Below are 26,473 nucleotides of genomic sequence, written 5' to 3'. Positions count from 1 at the left end.
ATGGGGAACTCAGTTTTAACTGGAAAAAAAAAATCATGTCTGCTGCTCCAAACATATCTTCAATGCAGTTTACAGTTTGTGCATTAGTCTCTTAAACAGATGGAAACAAAACAAAACAGAGCAAATCTAGCACACAAATTAGGGGTTCATATTAGAAGTATAAATGGTCTCTCAGTGATGAATCAGACTGCCAGGGGACCTCATCAGACCAAAGCAGTGCAAATGCTTTTCTGGATAAAAATATATGCAAGTATTACTACCCACATGCAGCTCCTAATGCAGTCAAAACGGCAAACTAATGTCTAAACACATACAAATACTACAGCACAGTACCAGCCCATCCACAGAGACTGGGACTCACCTCTCCACACTTGCCCATAGGCATTCCTGGGAAACTCCTCTTAGATGAAGGAACAGACTTTAATGAGGAAGATATTAATTGAAAGCTTCTGACCTTAAGTAATAATCACTTACCCAAAAGGCATACTGAAGACTTGCCCTGGTCAGATTTCACCAAGGTGGACATCCATGCAGTAGCTCTACATAGAAACATAAAATCATAGAATCACAGAATGGTTTGGGTTGGAAGGGATCTTAAAGATCACCTAATTCCAAGCCACTGCCATGGGCAGGGATACCTCCCACTGGACCAGGTTGCTCAAAGTCCCATCCAGCCTGGCCTTGAACACCTCCAGGGAAGGGGACATCCGCAGCTTCTCTGGGCAACCTGTTCCCTCTGGCCAACTGAAGTACTAGTTTACTTCCACTTCGCTGAGCTTCTCCTTTGTGCAGAAGTCTGTACCCAGGCTCTGACATAACCTAATCTGTTTATGAAACTACGTGCCACTGCAACAAATTGCATAAAGGGTTTACTCATGAAGAAAGAACAAGTCACAGCTTCAGTGCTTTTACCACTAAGCATCAAAGTGACAGTCCATTCTGGAGGCTTACTCAAACCTGCACTGCCAGAAGATGCCACCCAACTGGTTGAGAGAAGAAATAGTTCAAGAGATGATCCCTACACTCCCCAACATGAAAAAGACTGCTTGTCCTACAACCTTGAGTCCCATACTTTGTTATATCCAGCACTCAGTTCTTCCTGAGCCTTTCTGTGGATCTCCAGAGGCAGAGAGACATCTGATGCTATCAGTATTCACACACCGTATGCTGCCTGCCAACTCCTCATGTCTAATGTCCCCTTGAACTTCTGAAGCATGAATATAGTACTGGGCAAGCTTTCTTCCCAGGTATTAATTTCTGAGAGCAGTAGTCCATAATTAAAAGCCAAGATGTAATGCACTGACCAACCCTGCATTGACCAGACTCCACTGCGACCTAACTCAATTCTCCCCCAAACTGCAATCATAACAAAGTTTGGCTAAGGAGGGAGCAGAGAAACCCACTGAAACTAAAAACTACAGCATTTTTCTGTCTGCCATGACTGGACCTTCTTGAATGAGCATGGGCTCATCCTACTCAGTGGTGCTCCTTTTTATTTCTGTTGCTCTGAAAGAAATGTCAAAAGCTGTGGAGTTTAGTAATATCACTGCCATAAATCTTTGCTAAAATTCATAATATCTGCAAATAATATCTGCAGCCCTGATTAATCTGAACCTAGGTCTTGTTCATGAAAATGACATAACAAATATGATTTTTTGATCCTCCTGAATAGGCATTTAAGATTTATATGATTCTGTCTGGTTGTGTTACCTCTCTAATAAACAGGACGGTCCTCCTCTTCCACTCATAAATTATCCATCAAATGTTTTAACTATTCAGTAACTCTAATATGTGAACGATAAAATAATAATGCTTTGAACAATAATGATAATGATGCATGAATAATAAAAACCTTTTCTGAAGACTTTGGAGAGCATTCCCCTCCATAAATACTCACAAACATTTTTCATGTTGTGATTTTCAATAATCAAACTTACGAATACAGTAATCTTCTACTTCGGTGTTGGAGAACACAGAGGTAGAGGCAGTGGAAGTGGAAGATGCTGATTCCAACAACCACATCCATTCTTGCCAGAATTGAACCATGTTGATTCTTAACAAAGAATATTCATATATACGTAATACACAAGAATTACATTGGATACTGTTACTATTAATACAGCTGTAGTCTGTTATAGAAATTACACCATTTAACTCTTGTGTTTGGAGCTTTATCTAGTCCACAGTTACCGCTGCAGCCTCAGTGTTATGCTGGTGATGCATCCTTGGGCAAAGACTGGCTCAAACCTTTCACTTGTCTTTTATTTCTGCTTCATAACTCAAGGATAAATGATAATGTTTTGTTTCATGTTATGACTTCCACTCATGTAAGAGATGATTTGAAGGTTATTGATTTTTTGTTTTCTCACTAGCGATAAAATTATATTTCACCTTTGTTTTTGTACTTCAAAGATTTTGTGATTACATTCCAATAATTTAGGGGTGGGTTAGAGATACACCTATTTCAGTATAGATAATGACATTTTTAATGTTTAACCCATCTCTCTAAAGTACCTGACAGCCTTCTTTTTCCTCTTGCAGTGCTCAAATTCAAAATTTTCCCACGTACTCTTCTTAAAACATTTTTATGCTTCAAGAGAATGCATCAGTTGGGAGTGTTAAAAGAAAATCTGCAATGCATTTGTTATTTGCCCTCTTCTTAAACTCTTCACAGACTCCTGATTTTTGCCCATGTTTCTTTTGTTCACAAATGGAATAATTTATTAACAGCGCTGCTGTTGTAAAATATGCAAACCCACTCCAAATGATCTGTATGGAAAAAAAAAAAAAGGAAAAAAAAGATTTTATAGTTTCTGTTGAGAAAAATTAGGCATTAGAAACCTTTCATATTTTCATATTTGTAGGCAACGATGTACACTCCACTTACAAATCTTTTGTAGAATTTTTTCAAGGAAGAATTTGGGAGAAAATTATCCTTTTAGGGCAAATTCAATAGTGGCATAGCAGAATTGTCAATATGAGAAAGATGACACAGTGTAGACCCTAGCATGCAAGGTATCCGTGCAATAGCGGGTAAATTTTATTAATGGGCAGAAAATAGGCAATATGAAGCAGGCTTCTGCAGAGTTAGCTCTTCTCACAGTATTGTGTGAGGACTCAGCAGGAAAAAATGCTTAGCCTTCTCAGGAACCAGTTTCAGGGTTTTTCCACTACAGTGACCGCTTTCCTCTCTTGTGATAAAATGACGCTCCAAGAAAAATCTTTGACTGTCACTTAGCAGATAGGTCTTGCTCTTCATCCATGGGTGATCCCTAATGGATCCTGTTTCACAAAACACAGTCTTCTGTCACTGTTTCCTTCTAGTTTTGGTTGTCTGTCTGTTTCTTTGCTTGCTTGTTTCTGTCTCCCCATTGCTGAGGTTTTAACCCCATTTTTCAGCACCAATATGTATGCCTGATGTTTCACGGTTACCTGGGCCACACACCTGATGCTCTTTGGCATTTCCATAAGCACATCAAGAAGATGAGTGCTGGGGAGGTGCTCATGCACAGGCCAAAGTAAGGGCACACTCATCCCTCCCTGGCCTTCTCTCACCACATGAGGATGCTTTTTTGCTGCAGCACCAAGTCATGTAGGGGGCTGTGGAGGACTGCATGGAGGCGCAGACAGGTTCTAACTTCAGACATACCCAAGCTTAGGAAGACCCCATGCTGGGAGCTGGGGAAGGTGCTAAGAAAGCTCACAGTAAAATTGCCTTTCTGCTAGGTATTCACCAATGGCTCACTGGTAGATGGGAAGGACTCTCAATACAGACAGTGTTGTATTACTCTGAGTGTATGGCAGTCACACCTCCCATCTCCATCCTAATACAAGGAGCAGAGGATAGGGAACAGAAGGTGCACTGGGCCAAAGAATGTGAAATCTGTTTTCACACCAACACACAGTGCGGCCCCAGCACATCAGCATTCCTGGCACTAAACTTCCACATTACACTTGTTTCAGTGCAATGAACATCTTGGGGTGTGAGTTGGATTTGTAATGTGAATGAAAAACACCAGCAAGATGGAGCTGTTTTGAATGGAAAAGTGGACAGAAGTGCCTTTTGACCAGAGCTCCCATTTTGTCAGCATTCTCTTTTGGAGGAAAAGCTGATGTGATTGCATGAAATGTTTTGTTTGTTTTCTGAACCAGATGAATTACAAATATTAGATGCCTCTTTACCTGGATTCCTCATGGAGCTTTTGATTCCTGTCTTGCCTCTGGTCCCCACAGAAGCTATCTGGAGAGGTCCAAAAGGGCAGAACCAGGTGGTGCATAAAAGAGTGTGAAGGCACAAGTCTTCTCTCTCAGGTTGCTGATGAAATGCCAGGAAGACCAACACCATCCCACTTGGTTGGATCTGGAGATGCTAAAGCAGCCAAAAAATGTGAGAAACAAAGTTGTGTTTTTGCAGAAGATAATTATTTTTCTGTATTCCAAGGTAGTTGTGTAGTCATAATAAGGAGAAATGCTAAGTAGGTAAGGGGACAGTAGAAGGCCTCAATGTTCCAAAGTAAGGTAGGAGCTTGAGAAAAAGAGGTTGAGCAGTGTGAGAACAGTAAAACAAAGATCACAAGTTCTCAAAACATAAGAAAGGAGAAACTAAAGGGTTGAAAAAAAAAAAAGAAAATTTGTACACATATGGTATAGACAAGCGTCGAGTAGCTTGTGAACCTGTAGTACTCAGCCAATGAGGAAACAGGGGAGGTGATCAGGCGTCGGGTAATAGGGAATAAAAGGTTATGATTTGTTTCCTAAAATGCGCTCCTGATTGACAGTACGCCTTCCATTGCAATCGCAAATAAAATAGCTTCACAGAAGATCCTGTCTGAAGAAAATCATTTGAGACTTTTCTCACAATTTGGGGGCTCGTCTGGGATCTTGTTGGAGATCTGTCTGAGGTCTTGTCCAGGATCTGCCGAAGATTTCTTGCCACCACAGACAGGAAGGTGCACCCCGCTGATTTCAGTGGTCCTGTCGGGGGTGGTTGGCCATCTAGGTATGGCCGGCAAAGGACCAAGATTGTTAATTTGAAGATAGGCTCTGTCAATCTCTGGGGAGAAGGGAGGCCAGCACAGACATACACAGACACAGCCCACAAACTGTCCAGCCCGGATCGGGAACAGGCACTGGGATTACTGCTGATATCCCGGGCTGGGAAGCTGTGCACGGACCGAGGTAAGGGAAACTTTACCATATCTTGCCTCGGGTTGGGTTCGGGGAGACTCTGGTGTGTGAATGTGTGAGTGTGAATGAGATGCACTTTTAGTGTGGAGCAAATGTGAAGTCCTGATCCACAAGGCTCAGTAGTCCTGTGAGGGGATGAATAAAGTCCCCTTGGCTGGAGAGGGATGAAGCAAAAGAAAGAGGAGAGGAGTGAAAGAGTCTTGGGGGGGTTGGGCCCTTAGGTGTATGGTACCCCAAGCACGGTGAAGTGAGGTGCTCGGCAGTACACCCCGCCTCTTTCCTAATCCTAGGTGAAGGCGTTTGGTACCCTGTGGGTGGTGAATTGCACAGCAGCATGTCAGGAAGGGCTGATTAAGGGTTCCAAGAGTCAGCAGGGTGGGGTTGGAGACCCCGGGATTGTGCCTAAAGATAGCCCTTTGGAGAAAATGACAAGGATTTGGAAAAACAACCCAAAAATTAGTGGAAAAGATTAAATATATATATAATTTTTAAAAATGGTTTGATATTGTGTAATTGTCTGGCCTAAAAAACTAATAAAAGGAACTTCAGTATTTTGGCCAAAATACGGGCCTGGTGAAAATTCAGGCTTGAAATTTATATGTAAACAATAAGGTTCCATTTTTGGAGGAGGAACCAAGTTATGCTCCGTATAATACTAATATTGCACTGGAGGCAGCAGCAGGTTCTCCAGGAGGGGAGACAGGGACTGCAATTGATGCTGTCCCTGGAGACGTCACGCCGGGGAGCGTTGAGCAGCAGGAGTGGAGGCTGAGGGGGGGTCCCAGTGGGGCCTTGGGGCCGTACAGGGCCAACGTGGGGCTGGTGCCACTCCCCCCTTACCAGCAGAGAGGTTAGAAGTTTTAAGAAGGAAATTAAGTCTTTAATTGAGGGCCCAGCAGAACAGTCAAATCCGTTTCTAAGGCCTAATTTATATCCCCTCCCTCCTCCCCTCCCCTCACCCCCCCCACCCCCCCCGGACCGAGAGCAATTCCAATAGAGCAGAAATATCCGCTTATCTAACTGCGATAATGACAACCCACGACATAGAAATCCTATGAGAGACTCGGGGTCGGAATGAGAAAGTACTCGGGGATGAATCCTGAGGACCCAGTAGCCCAAGGGCTCTTGAAAGTTCATTTTGTGATTAAAGCCTGGCCAGATATGCCGGAAAAGCTCCAGAAGGTGGGAGGATGGAGTGAACAGTGCGAGTAGTATGAAGGTATATGCCAGGAGGGGGAATGAGGAGGAAAAGTAGAGGGCGAAAAAAATTGTATTCACAGCATACTGGGTAGTGAGGAAGAGGGGGAGACAGGGGGCCCAGGATGGAAAGGAGGGGAAGAGAGACGGAGGAATAGCAGACAGAAAGCTACCTGTGTTGCAGCCTAAATCCTAGCAGAGACAGGCTTTGAGAAGATGTTTTAAGTGTGGCCAGGCCGGCCACTTCAAAAAGTGGAAGAAGGAGGAGAGATTGCTGTTACAAATTCAGAACAGGGGAGTAAGGGCTTCTCAGAAAGCTAGTTCCCTAATAAATGAAAAAGTGTACCTCAGTGGGGATCACTCTACAATTATCATTATGGGCAAAACAGACTTAGCACAGGAAGATTAATAAAATTTATTACCTATTGCTGAGGGGCTGGAGCAGTGAGAAACAATGAAACAAGCTGGGGGCACCTTCCCCCATCCACTCTCTTCCACCTCTTCCTTGCTCTGAGTGGCACGGGGGGTGCCAGGAGTGGGGGCTGCAGTCAGTCTGGGGTGCTTTGTTTCCACTGCCCCTTCACGGTCACTCTCCCCCCTGCTCTGTTGTGGGGTGCTGACCTTCCTGGACTGGTCCTGTGTGGTTTTCTCCACAGGCAGAAAAACAAACAAACAAACAAACAAACAAAAAAAACAGGCTCTTTGGGAGCTGCTCTGGTGTGGGGTCCCTCTCGTGGGGTGCCGACCTTCCTGGGCTGCTCCTGAATGGGCTGCAGTGCAGAGATCTGCTCCGCAGCAGTACACCATGGGTGGCGGGGGGGTCTGCCTTCCCCACCAGGGGCCTCCCTGTGGGCCACGGGGGGGGCTTCCACTCCAGCACATGGAGCACCTCTGCACTGCACTCCCCCTCCTCTGCACTGACCTTGGTGTCTGCAGGGAGGTTTCTCACTCCTCACTCTCACAGCTGCTGTTGTGCAGCATTTTCTTGTTGTACAGCTTTTTTTTTTTTTTTTTTTTTTTTTTTTTTCCTTTTCTTGGATGTGCTCTCATAGAGATTTAAACTGCATTGCTCATGGCTTGGCTCTGGGCAGTGGTGGGGCCTTTTGGAGCCAGCTGAAACTGGCCCTTACCTAATAACATGGGGCAGCTTCTGGGTTCTTCTCACAGGGGCTACCTCTGCAGCCCTGTCTGCTACCAGAACCTTGCCATGTGAACCCAGTACACTGAGGCAGCTAGGTCATTACTGGCCTGTAAATTATCAAGGCTTTAATTAACTAAGGAAATGCTAAATGTGATGGGGGTAAAAGGGACTGGGATAACAGTGCCACTTTTTGGGGACACTAAGCTGAGACTAGGGATAGAACAATCACTGGGCAATTATTGTACGCACCGGAGGCATGGACTAACTTGTTGGGATAGGATTTGATAATGCAATTGGGCATTCAAATAGTAAATTGTTAGGCTGGCATAACAGTGTTATTAATGGGTGCTCTCAGACCCTGAGAGCAAAAATATATTTGCCTTTGAGTGGAAAGACCCTGAAATGGGGCGGAAGCAACAATGCAGATGGACGATTTTATCTCAGGGGCTTATATGGCTACCTATTTACTCGAGCAAGTTCTAGAACAAATTTTGGAGTAATTCCAACTTCCAAAGGAGGTGTTACTGTTACAGTAAGTGGATGATCTTTTATTGTCAGGACAGGAGAAAACAGCTGTGAAGGAAGCCACTAACAAACTATTTGACTTTCTGGGAAAACATGGCTTGAAAGTCTTGGGAAAATAAATTACAATATGTAAAAGGAGAAGTCAAGTATTTAGGGCATATGGTGTCTGAGGAGGAACAAAGAATAAATCCAGAGAGGATTCAGGGAACTGTTGAGCTACCCCTACCCAAAACTAAAAAGGAGTGAAAGTTTTAAGAGAAAGAGGTTTTTAAGGAATTAGGAGTCACAAAGTCCAAAGGAAAAACTGATACTCCCCGATGGGAGAGAAATGCTGAATAAAGTACTAATGAGGCAAATATTAACTGTTTTACATCAAGAGGGTCTCTGGGGAATTCAAGCAACAAGTAACGCTGTGCTATGGAAATCTGTATGTGTAGGAATATATATATACTCCGGCTGAACAAGTACGCAGGAGTTGTGTAGTATGTCAAGAGGTAAACAGGAAAATTATCCACAGTCAGCCCAAAGGGGGGTGAGAACCAGGAATTCAACGCTTTCAAAATGTACAGGTAGATTTTACAGAACTCCTTAGAGTAGGTAGAATTAAATACTTATTAGTCTTGCTCAATCATTTGTCAGGGTGGGTGGAAGCTTTCCCTTCAGTATCTGGTACTGCGAACATCGTAACTAAAGTAATTCTAGAACAAATAACTCCCAGGTATGGAATTGTTGAAAATATTGACTTTGATCAAAGAAATCACTTTATGTCAGAAATATTGCAAGGGCTAATGTGGACTCTAAGAATTAAGCGGAAATTTCACACTCCTTGGCTTCCTCCCTCTTCTGGAAGGGTAGAGCAGATCAGAGAGTAAAGAAGCAATTGAAACTCAGCTTCCCCAGACGAAGTGCTTACCTTTGGCACTTGTCTGAATTCAAACTGCACCAAGAAAAGATGTACAAGTTTCACCCTATGAAATATTATTTGAATTGCTGTACATGGATAAAGGGAATGAGTTACCTCAGTTTGAAACAAAAGATGCTTTTCTTAAGAACTATATACTCGGGGTGTTGTCCTCTTCGTCATCTCTCAGGACCTGTGGACTGTTAGCTCAAACCCCACCCTTGGAAGTCCTGATCCATCCATTCCAAGCAGGAGATTGGGATCTGATGCAAACATGGAGAGAATCGAAGCTGCAACCTAAGTGGGAAGGACTGTTCCAAGTGCTCCTGACTACTGAGACAGCAGTAAGAGTGGCTGAGAAAGGATGGACTCATACCTGGGGACATTGCCCTATGCCAGGAGTTTTCAACTCTGATGGAGAGAGGCTTGGCAGCTTCATCAGCCCGTTCCCTCAGGACCCTGGGATTCATGTCATGAAGCTAATGCTTGGGATGGGGCCTGAGCAACGAGTAGGGAGCTGGCCAGGCACTCCTGTGATGCAGTTTGCGCTTTCTGATGGCACAGAGTGAAGATGTGCCAGGGTAGTTCCAGGTCTGTTCTGGCTGTGGTGGATCCACTTCCATTGCCTCCTCCGTATCTTCTGGTGGATCCAGCTCCATGGGCTCCACAGTGTTGGGCAGGAGGATAAGCCAGTCTTTGCCCAGGACTGCCCAAACAGGATGCCTTCAACTCAGCAAGTTTTCCGGCCATGGTGCCACACCAGGGGGTCGACCTGTTCCACCCTGAGGTCCCATGCCACTGTCAGCTTGATTTTCATGCCTCCGGTGCCAATATTGCTTGTATGTGTCTGTGGGCTGCACACCCGCTGTCCCTCGAGCACTGCTGTATCTGGTGCTGCTGGCACTCTCTCTCTGCCCACAACACGTTTCCTGGTCAGCTGCCTTCCTTCTTGCTGCTGCTCTGGACGGCGTGGCGGTCCTCGCAAACCAGGCAGAGCTGCTTCTCGCCTTGCTGCCTCCAGTCTCCTAGGAGCTGAGCGAGTGGTGGGCCAGCAGCAGGAGGGCCTGTTTTGTAGGGCCCACGAGGCAGTGGTGGCCACTGTGACCTCAGCAAGCCTCTGCGCTGAAGTGGCTCACACGTGGCCAAAGGCAGGAACATTTTGAAGTCACAGAAAAGGGCAAAACCTTGCAACCACTCATTTGTACATTCAGTACAAACATTACTTCTAACTGAAGAATACACATGAGGACCACACCAAAGGTCCTGAGTACTCTGATGACAGCTGTGGACACAAGCATATGAAGACAGTAATCATCTGGTGGTAATCTCCTAGTAGCTTTCCAGCCCAGAAATGGTAAGCTGTTATATAGTAGTCTTCAACTGACTTTTCTCCCATGACTTTACCCTGCTTTATGGGACTGTATAAAATTTAACATGCACAATACTATTTGATAAAAAACTTCCATGAGCCCCTTGGAGAGATGTATTTTCCAGTTTGGTCTGAGCCAGAACTAGTTACTCTCATTTCAAGGTCTCTCATTCTGGGGTCAGAAGAAAGAATGAGTTTTCTGCTCTCCATCTCACATGCCATTTATTGATTCATAGAGCACTGTGTACTTTTAAGGTTTTCCACTCTGAAGCTGCCAAGCTAGTGGAAATTATTCCTTATTTCATCCATATCACAACCTTCTGCACCTTTTTGTATTTTTGAGTGTAACCAACGTAGGGTCACGGGATCAGAAGTGTACATGGTACAGAACTATCCATGGAGCACCACAGATTTACACAGTGGAATAACAGTGTTCTTGATCTGGTTTCCTGTTCCCCTTCATGTATCTCCCAATACTCAGTTTTTCTGCTCCCTACTTGTTTTCTTACTGATGCTGTACACTGAGCTCACATTTTCGTAGCTCCGCTGTAACCCCAAGATCTCATACCTCTGCAGAAACGGTCAGCTCAGAGCCCTTTATGTGTAAAGCTAGCATTGTCCTTTCCACATGTATTCCTCTACATTTGCCGACACAGAATTTCAGCTGCCTATTTATTCTCCACTCGGTCTCATGAGGTTCCTCTTTGGTACAGCCTTTATCCTGAAAACTGAATAAGGTTAGTAGCATCAGCAAACTTTTCTCCTTACTGTTCACTTCCTTTGCCATAACATTTACAAATGTTTAACAGCACAGCCTCTCATCAGACTCCACTGGTGACCTCTTTCTACAGTGAAATCCCAAAACTGGCCATTTATATTTCTCCTTTATTACCAGTACAGTTACCTACAGACCCACAGAGTGCATTAGGAAAAAGTGCTACACTCATCACTTACACTATAAAATTTCTGACTTCTCTACTGACTTACCTATCTATTTTTTCCTTCTCAGCACAACTTTTATTAAAGAAACGAGAGGACCAGATTTAGCCACTAGCTAAGACAGTAGCTAGGTTAGGATATACTCAGGTTAAAAATAAGGCCAACCTCAGCTCTGGAAGCTGAAGTAAATGTTGTCATTTTATGTTGTCCTCTGGAAAACATTCAGTATTACTAAAGAATTCTTAATGAGCTGGCAGAATTGCTGCAGTCACTTAAGTGAACAACATGCATTTTTCTGTATAAAAATAACCTGTTTTTTGCAAAATGAAATGCCAAAGTTGCATACAAATACCTAAATAAAAACCCTCAGACTTCATCTTGTGTGCCTCCCACTATAAAGGAGAAAACTCATCTACATAAAATTGCAGAGGGCTCTACTGCTCAAGAAAGCAAAGCAATCACATAAGTACACTTTAAAGTACAGTTTGAAAAGTGATTCAGCTGCCAAGAAGAATGACCGTCTGTAACATTTTTGTCACTAATATCTTGTGTGCCTAAATTCATACAGGGCAACACCTACCTGTATGAACTTACACTCTTTGGGAAAACTAAGACTTCTAGAGGAGATAAACTCTCAAGAAAAAAAAATAGAAAAAAAAAAAAAAAGGCAAATGAATGAAAAGGTACAGAAACCAAATGAAAAACAAGTTGCAGAAGAGAGCTGAAGTTGTTTCCAGTCACTGCCAAGCAAAGCTGGAAAACTGGAAAATATCCACAAGCATCTAGAGTGGGCCTAAAGAAAATCCAGGTGTCTGAAAGCTCATGTGATACCCAGCTATGCACTTTGCATTATCACTTGCTAGTTTAATAAAACTTAGTCTTTCATGCTAAAAAAACTTGTCTTGTGCCTTCAGACCGTAACAGCTACAACAATGTTAGGAAGACAGAAACTGACCACTCAGTGTTTTCAGCCCAGAATGGTGAGAGAGAGCAGGCTCTGAGAGTTCTTGTGACCAAGAGCAAAGAGTAACAATTGTAGTCCTAGAAACTAAATTAATTGTACTGCTAGAAACTTAATTTTTTTGTTAAGCCAACCAAGACCAGCTTGATCAGCAGATAAGCAAATACAGTTTCCAGTAAGCATGGGAAAATATCCCTCTGGGAAATATATGTCATAAGCTGTGCTGAACTCTGCTTGGACTTGCTTTAGCTAGTGAGGCTTTTTAGAACATTAACTTATTGCCCAGCTAGCACATTTCTGTACCAAATCCCCTGATTATTGGCACCAAGAACCCAGCACACCACCTAGTCCTACAGAGAAAATCTGCAAAATGGTGGGAGGTGACCTCTTGTTCCCACAGGACACCAGAACACAGCCTCCACCAGCAACCTGAATTGCCACCAGTCTGCACTGGACATCTTCCTGCCACACCCCTCCTGGACAACCCCATCAGCACCCTCTGGTAACCACCCACACAGTCCTCTTGCACTGATGATCTAGTTTTTCAAGAACTGGGAATGGGTCCTCATCAGTTTCAGATGAAGGCACAAAGTAACAAGTGACAGTAGAATTGCCACAGGCTGGCATCTCTTCCGAACATCTTCTACCATGTGAGAAACCCTATCAGTCAGCACACCCTGGAATGATACAGTCCTTCCTCAGCACATTTTCCTCCCTTGCCCCAGTACAGACAACCTGGCAGTTTCCAGTGTAATTGCTTTAATCAGAAAGTGGAGCGGTCAGGCAGTGAGACATCAGAGGGATGCCAAGGATCATCATCTTTTCTTTCACACACCCTGTGCTCCAGTGTGCTTGTCAGCTGCCAAGTCATTTTCATGCCAATGCAGTCCACAGGCATCAACTCAAGGAGGTACCACCAGCATGGACACCAGCATCCCATGCACACAGCAACTACAGACTCGAGTCCCAGCCTTTTATCTCCAGCCCATGCTTCCTTGCACAAAGAGGTATTTATTTCATTTGGGGTCCAGGCTCAGAAAAAACACTTATTCCCAAGCACTGCATTCAGCATCAAAACACAATCTTCACTTCATCTCTACATCCCGTAACTTCATTGCAAATCTAGAATTGGCAGGATTTTCCCCACATGTCTGAAAAAAATTAGATCTACAGGCTCCAAATCCACTATGGAGCACAAGTGAAAACCTCTGATATGATACTGGGTTTTATATACACCTAAACCAAAACAAAGAGCGTGTGCCTCACTTAGGAGAAATTTAATTGATTATATAGTGACTTAGTAATTAGGAGACCTAGACAGATTTATTCTCCTCCTGACATTTATTTCCCATGGGCCTTTGGACAAATAACCTTTCTAGCTGTCACACTGATGAAATGGATGGTATTTACAAGCCCGAGTACTCAGGTTCCTTTAGCGCAGAAGGACAAGTTTCTGGAGGTGCTCCATGTTGGCACTGTTCAGAAAGCGTGAAACCACTATGACATTACAGAAATGACCATGATATGGTGGGAAAGGGACCACAGGTAGCTACAAGGCAATACATTCGCCAACCCTTTCTTCCAGTAAAGTAAAAAAATGAATAGGAAAAGCATAATCCTGCCCTGACACTACACTACAGAGAACTAAATGGAAGTGCCTGCTTCTTCCACACACCAGGAAAACTTTGGCCTCTTGGTGAACTTCATGCATTGCATTAGCTGTGGGTTTCCATGCCCAAAGCAGAGCCGTCTCCCACAAAATGTATCCATTGCCCTGCTTTCCACTCACTGTGACTGCAGCACCCTTGAGGGGCAGGTGGGTGAGATTGTCTGTTCCCTTGCACCCACCTCCTCTGTTTAGAGGGTCATGTATTATCACACCATGCAATTCCAAAAAAAATCCTGCTGTCTGAAAGCATGCGTTTCTCTCAAGCTCTCATCTTTTTCTGTTTGAGAAATATGTGTTTTGCCCTGCACGTTCATGATTCTGCTGTCCATAAGGAAACAAAAAGGAACTCCACTGACCCTAGAGTGGCACAAACACATGTGGGTGTGACTGCCTAATGAAATGTACTGCATGCAAAGGCTATGAACAGTGCTCTTCTGCCCAAACTGAAAAGAAAGGTGGCAGGATGGCATCCGAGTCATGTCCCAAAATTTCATGTCCCCCTGCATTCCCTGCAAGAGTCACTCACAATGAAGGCGGTGAAGAGCCAACCTAACTTTAACAGCAAAGATGATGAAAAAATGACTGTAGAACATGGACACAAAAATACACACAGCAGAAACAACACAGTAAACCAAGGTGGCAGTGAATAGCATCACAAATAGCAACACTGGGAGGGCTGCCAGTGAAATACATCCTGATTTCTTTCAGTGGCTCTGACAGTTGTGCTTCATAAAACCACATGAAACCAAATCCTGCAGTCCCTGTTTAGCTTTTGTGGAAGCAAACTTCCCATTGACGTCAAAGACCACGTTACCTCGTAAAGGACTGCAGGGCTACTTGCAGAGACATCACTCATTACTCTCTGTGACTGCGTGCATGCTGTAGGACTAACGCGTCTTCATTCTCCTCTCATGCTCTGCTGAGGACATTAAGAGCAGCCTCCACTGATGTAAGACCAACTGCAAAATCAGTGCAGAGGTCAGGCTGCTGCAGCGCACTGCTATGCTCGATTATACAGATATGTACAAATAAACACTACTTACCCTGTGAGGTAGGGAGAAATATCTTTAATTTCCAGTTACGGTGCAGGTCTCTCCTCAGATGAATTCAGGCTTCCTGCAGATTCAATAAGCAGTTCTGAAGCGTGCAGCAAGCTCTGCCCACATTCCCAGTGCAGTCAGTGTGGGATGACAGCAGCTGCAGGTTGCAGGTTTCTGTCCCCTTTCCTCTGCAAGTTGACAAGGGTGGCTGAATGGGGTGAGTACATATTGCCCAGCTGCCATGGCTTACAGCTAAGATTGAGAAAGAAAGACCCAGGGTGTCTGCAGTAGGCATGTCCTCCAGCCAGCAACCCTACGCCGGGGTGAAAACTGCAGCCAGAGAGCAGAAGTAAAAAGCAAGGGAGGAAATACTCTCAGACCAGAAGAAAACAAGCTTAGTGTTAAATAAAATAACTTGTCAGATTCAATGAATTAGTTGTCAGCAAAATACTGGAAGAGGTCACACAGGCAAGAAATTTCAAGCACTAGATCAAGTACTTAAACAAATAAACAAAGACCATATTAAAATGATCTTATGTATCCAGTTTGACGTGTCAGCAGAGCTAACATAATATTTGAAAATAAATTACAATTCAGGCCAAAAATGGAGGCATGGCAAGGGCTAGGTTTAAGCAAAACCAGACTGTTATCTTTCCATAATATGTGGCAAGACCATAACATCTTAATCTGTTTCTTAGCAAGCAAACAGATTTACATAAACCAAAAAAGTTATTGGATATAAGCAAGATTGACAGAATACAGCTTGAAACTAAATTCATCAGAGATAAACCCATCTGACATCATAGCCTGGGCTTGATGTTGCAGCATTTTTTCACGGGCCATTCAGAAGATATTACTAAAATAAACAGGTGAGAATGAATTGATTCTTTTACTTAGATTTACTACTTGCAACTTGCTCTTACACCGTTGACTTTCCCTGATTGGCTGCAATTAGCATTCAGAAAGCAGGAGTCAGCTGAGTACATCCAGAGGTGTTAACATCTTTGTTTGGTAATTCAGGTCAGTTTGCCTCCACAGGTCTTGCACCATTATTTCACCATGTTCACCAGACTGGGAGGACAGAGAAGGAGGCTCACACACAGCACCGAACCCTGGAGTCTGGTGCTGCAATACAAGACCCTAACCCACAACTGTTCCCTACGAGCTTTGGCTGCTAGCTTTAGCATTTCTGGCAAAAGAATAGGCCAGTGGAAAGTGTTGGCATATGACTCCTGCTCCGAGCTTCATATTATTTGCCTCATCCACATTATACCGTGGGGTATAATATATACCTAATATTATACATAGTGCAAATCCATGCAGAGCGATAAATTACAGCTGCTGCATTTGTAACACTGGGTGTAAGCATGTATTGCCACCTTCTCTATGAATTATCTTCTGACTCCATTCACAAAATTAAAAAAAGAACTGGCTTCTGGGGGGGGGGGCCCCCCCCCCGCCAATTTAAAAGAGCCTTTCTGGAGCTGCAGCAGCTGCACCTTCCCCTGGAAGGGCAGGGGCTGAGGGCTGGGGGTCTGCCAGGATCTGTGTGAGGAAAGCATCCCTTCACACGGCAGCACGGCACAGCTCTTCCCTGCAGCAGTGTGATCTGCAAGGCTGGTCCATGGGCTGTGCTGCAGCTGGTCCTGGTGCCGGCAGTACTCTTGGTTACACTGCTGATCCCACGCTGACTGAAATCCCTTCCTTCTGCTTTGGAGAACTAAAATCCTGCCAGTGACAAGTTCCACTGCAGTATTCAAGCTATTTTCCTTGCTGGTCCTCAAAACACATTATTCTTTGAATAGCCCTTGCCAATGTCTGAAAATAATTGGTCTAACTCTTTTATCTTTGCAGCAGCCTTTCATGTATGGGTAAACATCACCTCCTTGTCTTTCTCCCCTGACTGAGCACATCTGACTGCCCGAGCCCTTCTCTGCAAGGCACGGCTTATCTGACAACCTCTCTCGTTTCCACAGCTGAAAGACCTCCAGCTTGCTCCCCTCCACAGCGAACAGGGGCCAGAAACCTGTGCTAGGGATCTGCCCAATGGCAGATTTCTTGTGCCACCCTTTGGCACCCCCAGGGCAGCGATCTCACAGTGTTCCCCCATTTCTCTTCTGCACCCACTGGGGAAGATCCCCACGCAGCCTGCATTTCCAACCAGCTCTTCAGCTGTTTTTTTCCTATTTCCTGGGCCTAATCTGGAGAATATCACTACCTGCCTCCCCCTCTTGCAAAAAGCAGTCTGCCTATCTCATGCCACAGGATTTGGCACACAGTGAAAGGATTACCAAAGACAGTGGTGGGGGCCTGGGGAGCAGCAAAGATTACTGGTATTTCTATTTTCTCTAATGGTCTCCAAACCAAAGACCAAACAGTACCTGCAGCACTATCTCCCTGCCTCCCCCCACCTCATTTTCCCCCTCGATTGCCTTCAGTACAGTCTTCCTCCTCTTCTCATCACATCCCCTGCAGACCTCTTACTTCAGTTCCCAAGACCACTTGTGGTAGGAGGGCAGGGTGACAAAATCTGCGACCCAAAATGTCACAGCACATCACTCACACAGATAGCTCTAAGCAGTTCTGGACACTCCCAGCCTGTCACACAAGAAGCAGCACTGCAGTCCAGGCAAAAAAAAGGACTGATGGGATCAATGAAAAAAAAAAAAAAAAAAAAAAATCCTTTTATTATTTCTCCATATTTGCACCAGCCTCCAAATGGACAGCATTCCCTCTGCAAGCTGAGCACACTCATCAATCAGAGGGTTTAACTCAGCGACCACTATCACAGTGCCTGCATGAATGAGCAAAACGAATGGAAAAAAAAAAAAAAAAAAAAAAAAAAAAAAAAAAAGTGAGCTTCACAGTGCTGCTAGTGTATCCTCTTTCTGAAAGGGAAACAAAACTGAAAAATGTTCTTGGGGAATGCCTGCTCTGCTCCACCGAGTTGCTTGCCAGCCCCAGCTTTTGAGGAGAGGCAGTTCTGGAGATGAGATATCACTGCTCTGCTCATCGCTGCTACTGCGGCAAGAAGGCTCTTACAAGCAGAGAGAGCAAGTGTGAGGTTCTGACATTTGTGTGGCTGCGGGATTTCATCTCAGGGAAAATAACGGCACATCTGTAGCGCCTGACAATGCTAAATACTTACAAATGGACACAGTGTGAGACAAACAACAGGGGAAAATATGTTATCTCATTTATAAATTCCATCTCCATTGTTGGAGCTCACTGGAGAGGAAACAGCATGTAGAACACCAGCTATTGAGTAAAGCACCACAGAGATCTCCCCACCAGGGACCGCAGCAAGGGAAGATCCACATGCACAGATATTAGCACCGCTCTTTACTTGTGGGTAGAACCAATCCTGCGGTGACAGACATGTTAACAGCATGGAAACTGTCCTCCAGCTGTGGGAACAAACACAGGTTTCAAGACCAGCACCCAAACAACAGCAGCAGCAGCCCAACAGCCACCCTACAACCTTTCTGAATGGTAAAGGGGAAACAAAGAGCCCAACGCTATTTGCACCGCGCTGCTCACACGCTCCCCTACAGGAAAACAAGTTATTGTGTGCTGTCTTCACCCACACAGAGACACTGCATCTTCAGCTGTCCCTGAACCACTGGGCTGCACTGCTGGGACGGGTGCTGACTAATGGGCATCCAAGCAAGTCATGGTACTGCTGATGGTTCAGTTACCTTCATCGGTGCCTCAGACCCACTGGTGGCTTTTGTCTTCTTGACCCAGTAAGGACATGACTTCTGCCCTTGGTTTCACTTCTTTCTCCCTCAAATTTACTCTGGCAGCCTCCCTCTAACCCAGAAAGCCAGTGGGCACCTGCCAGGTGCAGGACACCAGCAAAGCATGCTGCTCACAGCACTGCAAGCACACAGACCTTCAGTCCCACTGAAGCTGTCATCCATGGACACATCACCATCAGGACACTGAGAGTCAGCATGGTTAATGGCACCAGGCTCTGTTCAGCACAGCTGGGTGGTGAGGAGCAAAGACTACTGCAAGCAAATCTATCTTCCAGCCTCAGGAAAGGACTTTCACTTCTGCCTATGCATGCAGCATGCGAGGACATTCATACCTCATGCTCCAATACCAAATGCCATCAAAGTAAATTAAAACAATAAATATGGGATGATGAAACGGCTAATTTCAAAACTTCAATTAGAGTGCATGATATTAATCTTGAGTCCTCTTTTCTGAAACCCTTTTTCCTCTCCCCTACTTCAAGTGCACGGTGTCCCTGACAGAGCCACAGGAGAAATTATTTGACTTCTGCAGGCTGCATTGCTAATGAGAAAATTGTTTGTTTTTATTGCAACTTGATGTATATAAATATTCACAGCAGGATAAAAAGTTGAAAAAAAAGTCTAATTTTCAGTGTGTCCTGGGACACAGCAGGGAGTGACAAACAAATTAATTCATAAAAATCTTGACATTTGGAAAACATTTTTACAAGAAGACATCTCCAGTAAAAATTCCAGCTGGGGAAAAAAAAAAAAAAAAATCTAGACCACACAGGCATTCCCACTTTTCTTCTGAGGGAGTTATGGCACAGGAAAAATAAGAGGAGCTGCAAAGCTCCTTCCCAACATAAAGGGTGGTTCCTGTTGTCAGAATTTTGCACTTTAAGAGGAAAGGTTGGGAAAAAGAAAAAAGAGAGAGGAAATGCTTCAGTCATCCACCAGTCCTCCTGATATAAGCATGTTCAGAGGTCTGGTAGATGGCTTCAGGGAAACTGAATCATGTTTAGGAGTTTCCACTGAAAAAGACACCCAGGTGACTGAGGAACTGACAAATCCTACCCAGGAACCAAAGCAGAGTGAACTGGACAATGGCATATAGTGGGATAGAGAATAAGCATGTAAATAACAGATATGCACTGCTTTAGTTCTGCATAATAGCAAAGACAAGACTGGGTATGCTCACACAAGGTTTCTAAGGAGAGCGCTCTGTAACAATCCACCCTAGTCTATTTCAATACACTTCAAATCCAAGCAGTATTTCCTGAGTTAGACTTATCCATATTTTTGGTAACTTTCAGAAACTGGCAATTATGCCATGCCCAAGTTAGCAGTTTTCCCCCTGACGTCTGGATGCACAGGCAACATGGCCCTGTTCACAGAGCACTCTGCACCAGTGAAGTCCCTAAAAGCCTCGGAGGGATTCTGACGCTCTCTCCCTGGACACAGAAAAGTGGTGAATCTGGCAAACGGAGTGTGCATGAACTTCAGCTAGTCTAAAAATGTACAGCAATGCACTCGAACAAAAATAGTTCAAACATTTACGTAAGTTGATGGACTGTGAGTGAACTTTTATGTTCTGTCAAGGGAAAGCCCTCTGAGTCACCGCACAAAGTTTAACGCAGTCAGATGCCCAGAAGCAGGTAAGGAAAGCATCTAAGCTGTGCATATGAGCTACAAAACATGCCACCACCAAAATGATCCTAGACAAGCGGGTATTCTCTTCTATCTGCAGACATCAGCTGTGCTCAGATGCAGTCCCTATAATGTTTCTCCCACCATAGACCAATGTGGAGCTTTCCCAGGAGATGATGGAGCAGCAGTTAGGTGCTGCTTGTCCCCAGCTTAGCTTTTCAGCTCTTCAAGACAGTGCACTGACAACTGCAACAAGCTTCAGACCACAACATCACCTTCAAAAGTGGAGTGGGGAGTGGTGGAGGAAGGGATCACATTTCTCCCCTCCTTTCTGGAAGCCTACATTTGGTGGGAAGGCAACGAGGCTGCGGGCATGTAGAGCACCTTGTGGCATCCTGTCCTGCTCTGACATCTCACAGCCCAACGTGCAGGTCCCATGCAGGCCGTGGTGCACAACAGGTCCAAGAGACACCTTCCAGAAAAGCCAGCCCAGCTGTGCAGTTGTGCCTTTAGCATGCAGTTTAGTTACCCACCTCTGTGATTTGTTGTCTCCGTCCCGCTTGACAGCTGAGACGCTTTCAACACCGCCTTTGTTTGCATTCTGTTTTTAAACAAACAAGGTTTGCTGCCCTACAGGAATAACTCGGTGAGTCCCTGCAATCTGCAGGGCACAAACCTCCCTCCAGTCTTTCTCCGTTACCTGCTCCCATCTTGCTGAGTGGTGAATCTAAAGAAGATGCAGCCTGCACAATCCCCATTACCTCCAATTTAAATCTAGCAGCAATTTCAGGAGCTTCATTTTTCTGCCCTGAAGCTGTTGGTGACATTTGAAGCCACACAGACCAAGGTAATTAGAGGGCTTTTAAACTTCACTTTCCAATGCTGCACTGAAGGCAAGGTCTTGTGGCCTCCCTCCCAGTCTCCACAGGGTGCTACATTAAGTGCCAAGTGAACGTTCCCAGGTAACAGGCAAATCCCAGAGGCTGAGAATGCCCATGGTTAGGAGAATTCCCCTCCCATCCTCACCAGGCTCACAGCAGAGAGGTGACTTCTCATTCCTTGAAATTACCAAGCCCCAGCTATATTCAAAGTACAGCAGAGCACCAACCTCTCAAAAAATCTTGCTAAAGAGGCACCCAGCAGGACCAGCTCTGTCTGAACCACCCAATACATCTTTCACCCACTTCTTTAGACACTTCCAGTAATATAATTTCCTTATCCTCTCAAGCTATCGGTCTATTCCCTGGTTCAGTCTACTGATCACTAGAGAGTTTTACCTACTTCCTATGCAGAGTGATCTTGCTTTCACTTAAACCTTTGACTACTGATTTTCCCAGCAGATGTGACAACAGGAAGCTCTTTTCTTCAGTACAGTAGCCTCTCTAACCATAAAATCCCAGTGCCTTAGAGATATTTCTCTAAGACAGATGGAGATTCAGCCCATTTCCAAAGGAATTAATATCAACACATCCTAGGCTACTCAGCGTGTCTTTGCAACAGCAGTCTCTGCCGAGGACTGGATCAACATGGACACCAAAGTCCCTCTACACTGTTGCACAGATTCTTTCAAGTCAGGCAAAGGCAAGGTGTGTGCTGTGGCAGCAGCACTTCATTCCCCAAAATTTCAGTGAGCTGTTCATCAACAGATCTAAATTATTCTCCTTTAAAAGCCATGAAAACAATCCTGCCCTGCCCCCCACACCATTTTTTTCCCACCCATAATGAGATATGTTAACAGCATGGAAACTGTCCATGTTCTATTTGCTGATTTGGTCTTTTTGAAAAAGTTGCATGAGATAACAACACTGCTGCTAGCATCACCCAGTGACAGGACTTTCTAACTACCAGCCTTGGCTCTGGCAGAGAAGATTTCACGTGGTCCTGACCAGGAATAATACAGATAGGCCAGCACAAGATTGGTTGAAAAGCCCACTTTACAAAATCAATATTTAACACATTGGATTTCCTAGTGAGTCTTCAGAGACAAGTGTCTGACATTTGAGTAGTCCTGGGTCAATATTAATTGCACATAGCTTCTCATCTGCATTTATTGCCACGTTTCTGCAATTAAATTATAAAAACTAAATGAAATCTCTGAGCTTCATAGCTAAATCTGCATGCTAAGTTAATTAACACTGTAATGGAAACCATATAAAAACTAAGGCCTGTCTGATCCAAGGCCTATTAAAATCAGTGACAGCTTGATTACAACCTGAAGCAAATTAATACCCATGCAGCCTCAGAAAACTGGAGAGCGATGAACTGCTTCATAGATGTCAGGAAACTGTTTGGTTCAGAGGCCAGCCGAGACACCCCTTTGTGCCACTGCCAGCACTCCTGGCATCTATGATGCCTGCACTTTCTGTTTTCCATGAACAGAACACAGGGTAGACCTTGCAATACACACCACCAGTCTTGTAGTTTCCAGCTGTTATTCAGGGGATTATATGCCTAGAAATATGTACACCAGTCCCTAGAGGACCAAGAGAAACCTTCAAACACCAAGCTGAGCTGCAAAGGAAAACAGCAATTTTCCTTTATCAGAGATATGGGGTGCTGGGCACCAGGGGTGCTGCAATATGCTGGGGTATGCCCCTCACACATTAAATGACATTAGTATCTTTTTCCTGTTGCCAAACTGCATTTGTCTTTCCATCATTCTTCTGTTTTATATAACTTCTTAGCATGTGGCACTCTGGAGCACCTTCAAACACGAACAACAAAAGCAACAACAAAATTAATGCTAAAAGGAAAACTTGGGGGAAGCAGACTCTTAAAAGAATAAAAGAAAAAATTTTGGCTCTGTCTTTAAACGAGCAAGGTGAAGTGTCATGCACTATATGCGGTACTCAGAACTTTGTTAAACACGGCACATCATTCCCTAACTAGCTTTCCGCAAGGTAGGGGGTTGGTAAGCTCTGTAACAGTATTGTGATCAGCAACCTCCCGGTTTTGTTATGCAAAGAGCACTGAAGGTGAACTGTAAGGATCCTGCGTTCAGAGGGGAGGAATCCTCCAGGCTGCAAGTTAATTATGCAGACAACTGAACGACAAATGATTGGATTCAAAGGCACAGTACAGAAATGAAAATGGGGACACCTGGAATACGAATGAGTTTGTAGAACCTGAACCTGCAAATGTGGGCTTGTTAGTCACAAAACCTATTAAAGCAAGCTTCAAAATATGGCAGGAGGAGTGTTGCAAAACTTAATACTGTTAATTGAAGTTAATTATACCTAATTATGGATGTGCCATATTGCAGAGAGTTATCTCGAAACAAGTATGTTTAATAGCTACAAACAGCATGTATAATATGGAGCAGTATAATGAAGATTGAAAGAAAAAAACATGTTAAATATGCATGAAAGCGAAAATGGACAGTGTCCCTTTGCTGACAAGCCACAACTGCTCCTACCAGTCCTCCAAAAACACTTGCCTGGGTCTGCACTGAGCTCCCTTCTGCCCCTGCACTCGTTTGATGAAGACATCTGCCACCTTCCTCCTTCCAGCCCTGTGGACAGCACCCTTCACCAGCAGCTGTCCTGGGACCTACAGTCCCTGTAAGCCAACAGAAAATGTCACTGCCAGGGTGATCAACTGGACAAAGAGGAATAAGGAACACTACCCTGTCTGTCAGCAGGTCAGTCCTGGTCTAGGGCACTGAGAGAGATGTGACCTAATGGTCAGGTCCAGATACTCCACAAAGCCACTAGATGATGAGCTGCATAAAAAAAAAATGAAGTGTCTGGGCAGAGCTACCTGTGGATGACAGGGACCATTAAGAATGTCGTAACAGAAAAAATAAAAAATAAAAAATAAATAATAATAATAATAATAAATAAAAAAAAAGCTATGACCCAAAGACACAATATCTCAAAATGGTAATGGTGGGATTCTGATTTAGTGACTGCCTAAGTCTAACAGAGATCACTGAGACTCCCCAGGCAGCTGGGAAGGCCTGGAGGCTGCTTCAGAGCCCATTATGGCAGTCTGTATCCATGTAGTACCAACATCTTGCTTAACCACCGCTGGGTTTCATGCACTTCAGACCATTCCTCTTCCTCCAAGGCACAGTCGCCATACTCCATGGACATGTAACAGTCCATCTTCCCTATCTCTCAGCTCCAAGACTGTTTCCTCAGCTTCAAGCTGGGTTTTCTCCTGCACAAGAAAGCAGAATTATCTGGATGGCATTCCTCAGAGACCAGCTCTGAAGCCTGCATCTTCGTGTGAGGCTATTCCCATCAGAAAAGACCACGTCCGTCCTGTCAGTTCACTTACAACACAGCCCTGTGTTGAAAGGCAGCAGGAACAGATCTAGGGAACAAACAGAAATTCAATCATTCTGGGATATTTTCTAACTAGTTTCTGCTGATCGATACGGGTTTCTCTCCCTGTTCTAGTTCAAAGTTTAATATCACCGCCTCAACAAGAATAGACATAAAAAACTTGAGCGTCCTTCAAACAATAGGAAATAGTAAATCCATACCTTCTTTGTACGGCTGACAGCATATAGCTACAAAGCCTTTGCTGTAAATGTTGATGTCCTGAGCACAAGAGAGACAGTAATAATAACCTAGTGTTATTGCCAGAAAAAAAGCAAGTCTTTCACTTGTTTTTTAAACTTTTTTGTTCCCTAAGATAGGCCACAAAAGAGGTTCTGGGACATGGGATACAACTATGTGCAACTGAAGCAAATATGTAATATAAATATATATATATATATATGTATTAGCTTGACAACGGAGCAAGGAATTTAAATAGTCAATAGACAGTGATGAAGGGATCCAGCAAACAGAAAATAATAAGTGGTATATGTAGTGGGAGGTACCTCCATGCTTTTGAAGATGAAGACAAGAAAGAAAATTCTGAAATGATGACAGTGATGGGAAGACCTGGAAAAAAATCTCAACAGCAGGTGAGAAGGATGAGGCATTCTGCGCATCCTTTACAGCTTTCTTGTGAGAAAAATAAAAATTAACATTTAAATTTAAAAATCCCTGAGAAAGACATCTCAGACTGAAACAGAAATATGCAGCCATAGCAGGAGGAAAGTAAGGAAAGGAGAAGATTCATGTAGATATACAGAACAGAATAGGTCTTTAGCTGTGGTCAATGCGCCAGGCAACATAGATGCAATAAAAGAAGACTCACATTAGATGAACAAAACTAGAGCTGAGGTACCATTTGCATGGAAAGAAGATGGATGGAAGGAATTTTAAAAAGGAGAGGGATATAGCATGGCCAGAAAGAAAGGGGCAGCAAGTATGACAAGCAAAAGGAGAAAGAGAGGCTATATAAATGGCAATGATGAATAAATGGGACTGATGAATGACAAGGGAGAGCCACCTCTAAACCAGGAAAGGGCAGATAAACAAAACAGGGAACTTTCTCAAACAAACACCACAAAATAACAACAACAATATGTAAGAAGAAGGAGGAAAAAGAGAAGAAGAAGAAGAAGAAGAAGAAGAAGAAGAAGAAGAAGAAGAAGAAGAAGAGATCCTTAAGACAAGAGTGTTGGCAGTCAGCCAGGAGCAAGCCATGGTGCAGAGATGAGGATGAAATGAAGCACATGGAAGCAGAAGAGAAAAAATGGCAAATAGCTTCATTCACAGATTTGGTCAAGAATTGGAAAGGAAAGTGAAAATTAGCAAACTGAGCAGAGCTTCACTGCACAAAAGGACTCAACAAGAAAAAGTGCTTCCCAGTTGTGTAAATAAGAAGATAAGGAAAGAAAACCTTGAGCTGCTGGTCAGTAAGTTAAAGAAGGGAGAAAAAAAAAAAAAAGAAAAAAAAAAAAGTGCATTTAAGAGAGTATCCTGCATGGAGGCCTAGACAAGCTTTCAGTAAAGATGGCACTGACTCTGGAGAAAAAGCAGGACCTGCCATAGAAATGAAAACACTGAAGACAAGTAATCTGACACAGTCAAAGTGTAGTCCAAACTCACAAATCTTCACATACTAAAACTGAGATGTACGGACAGCTCCAACCTGGTGTTACAGGAGGACCAGTAGCAGCAGGCATACAGGCTAGAGACACTCACTGTAAAACAAAAGATTTGAATGTGGTTGAGAAAAATATGTATATACATATTTCTTCCTTCTGAATACCATAAACTGGGTATGTTTTTCAGACCCTTACCAGGCACCA

The 26,473-nt window shown here is 44.0% G+C and overlaps 1 long non-coding RNA gene across 1 annotated transcript; it reads right to left on the bottom strand.

The window, feature by feature from the left end:
* Positions 1 to 359: 359 nt before the first annotated feature.
* Positions 360 to 15,049, bottom strand: LOC118155683. Its single transcript, XR_004745965.1, has 4 exons — positions 14,933 to 15,049; positions 4,183 to 4,369; positions 475 to 539; positions 360 to 400 (listed from the first exon to the last, which is right to left on the bottom strand). It is a non-coding gene; the product is annotated as an uncharacterized LOC118155683 (long non-coding RNA).
* Positions 15,050 to 26,473: the final 11,424 nt, after the last annotated feature.

This window comes from Oxyura jamaicensis, chromosome Z, assembly GCF_011077185.1.
Source record: "Oxyura jamaicensis isolate SHBP4307 breed ruddy duck chromosome Z, BPBGC_Ojam_1.0, whole genome shotgun sequence".
NCBI classification, from domain to species: domain Eukaryota; kingdom Metazoa; phylum Chordata; class Aves; order Anseriformes; family Anatidae; genus Oxyura; species Oxyura jamaicensis.
The sequence above is the reverse complement of the archived record's forward strand: the minus strand, read 5'-3'. Positions and strand labels throughout refer to the sequence as shown.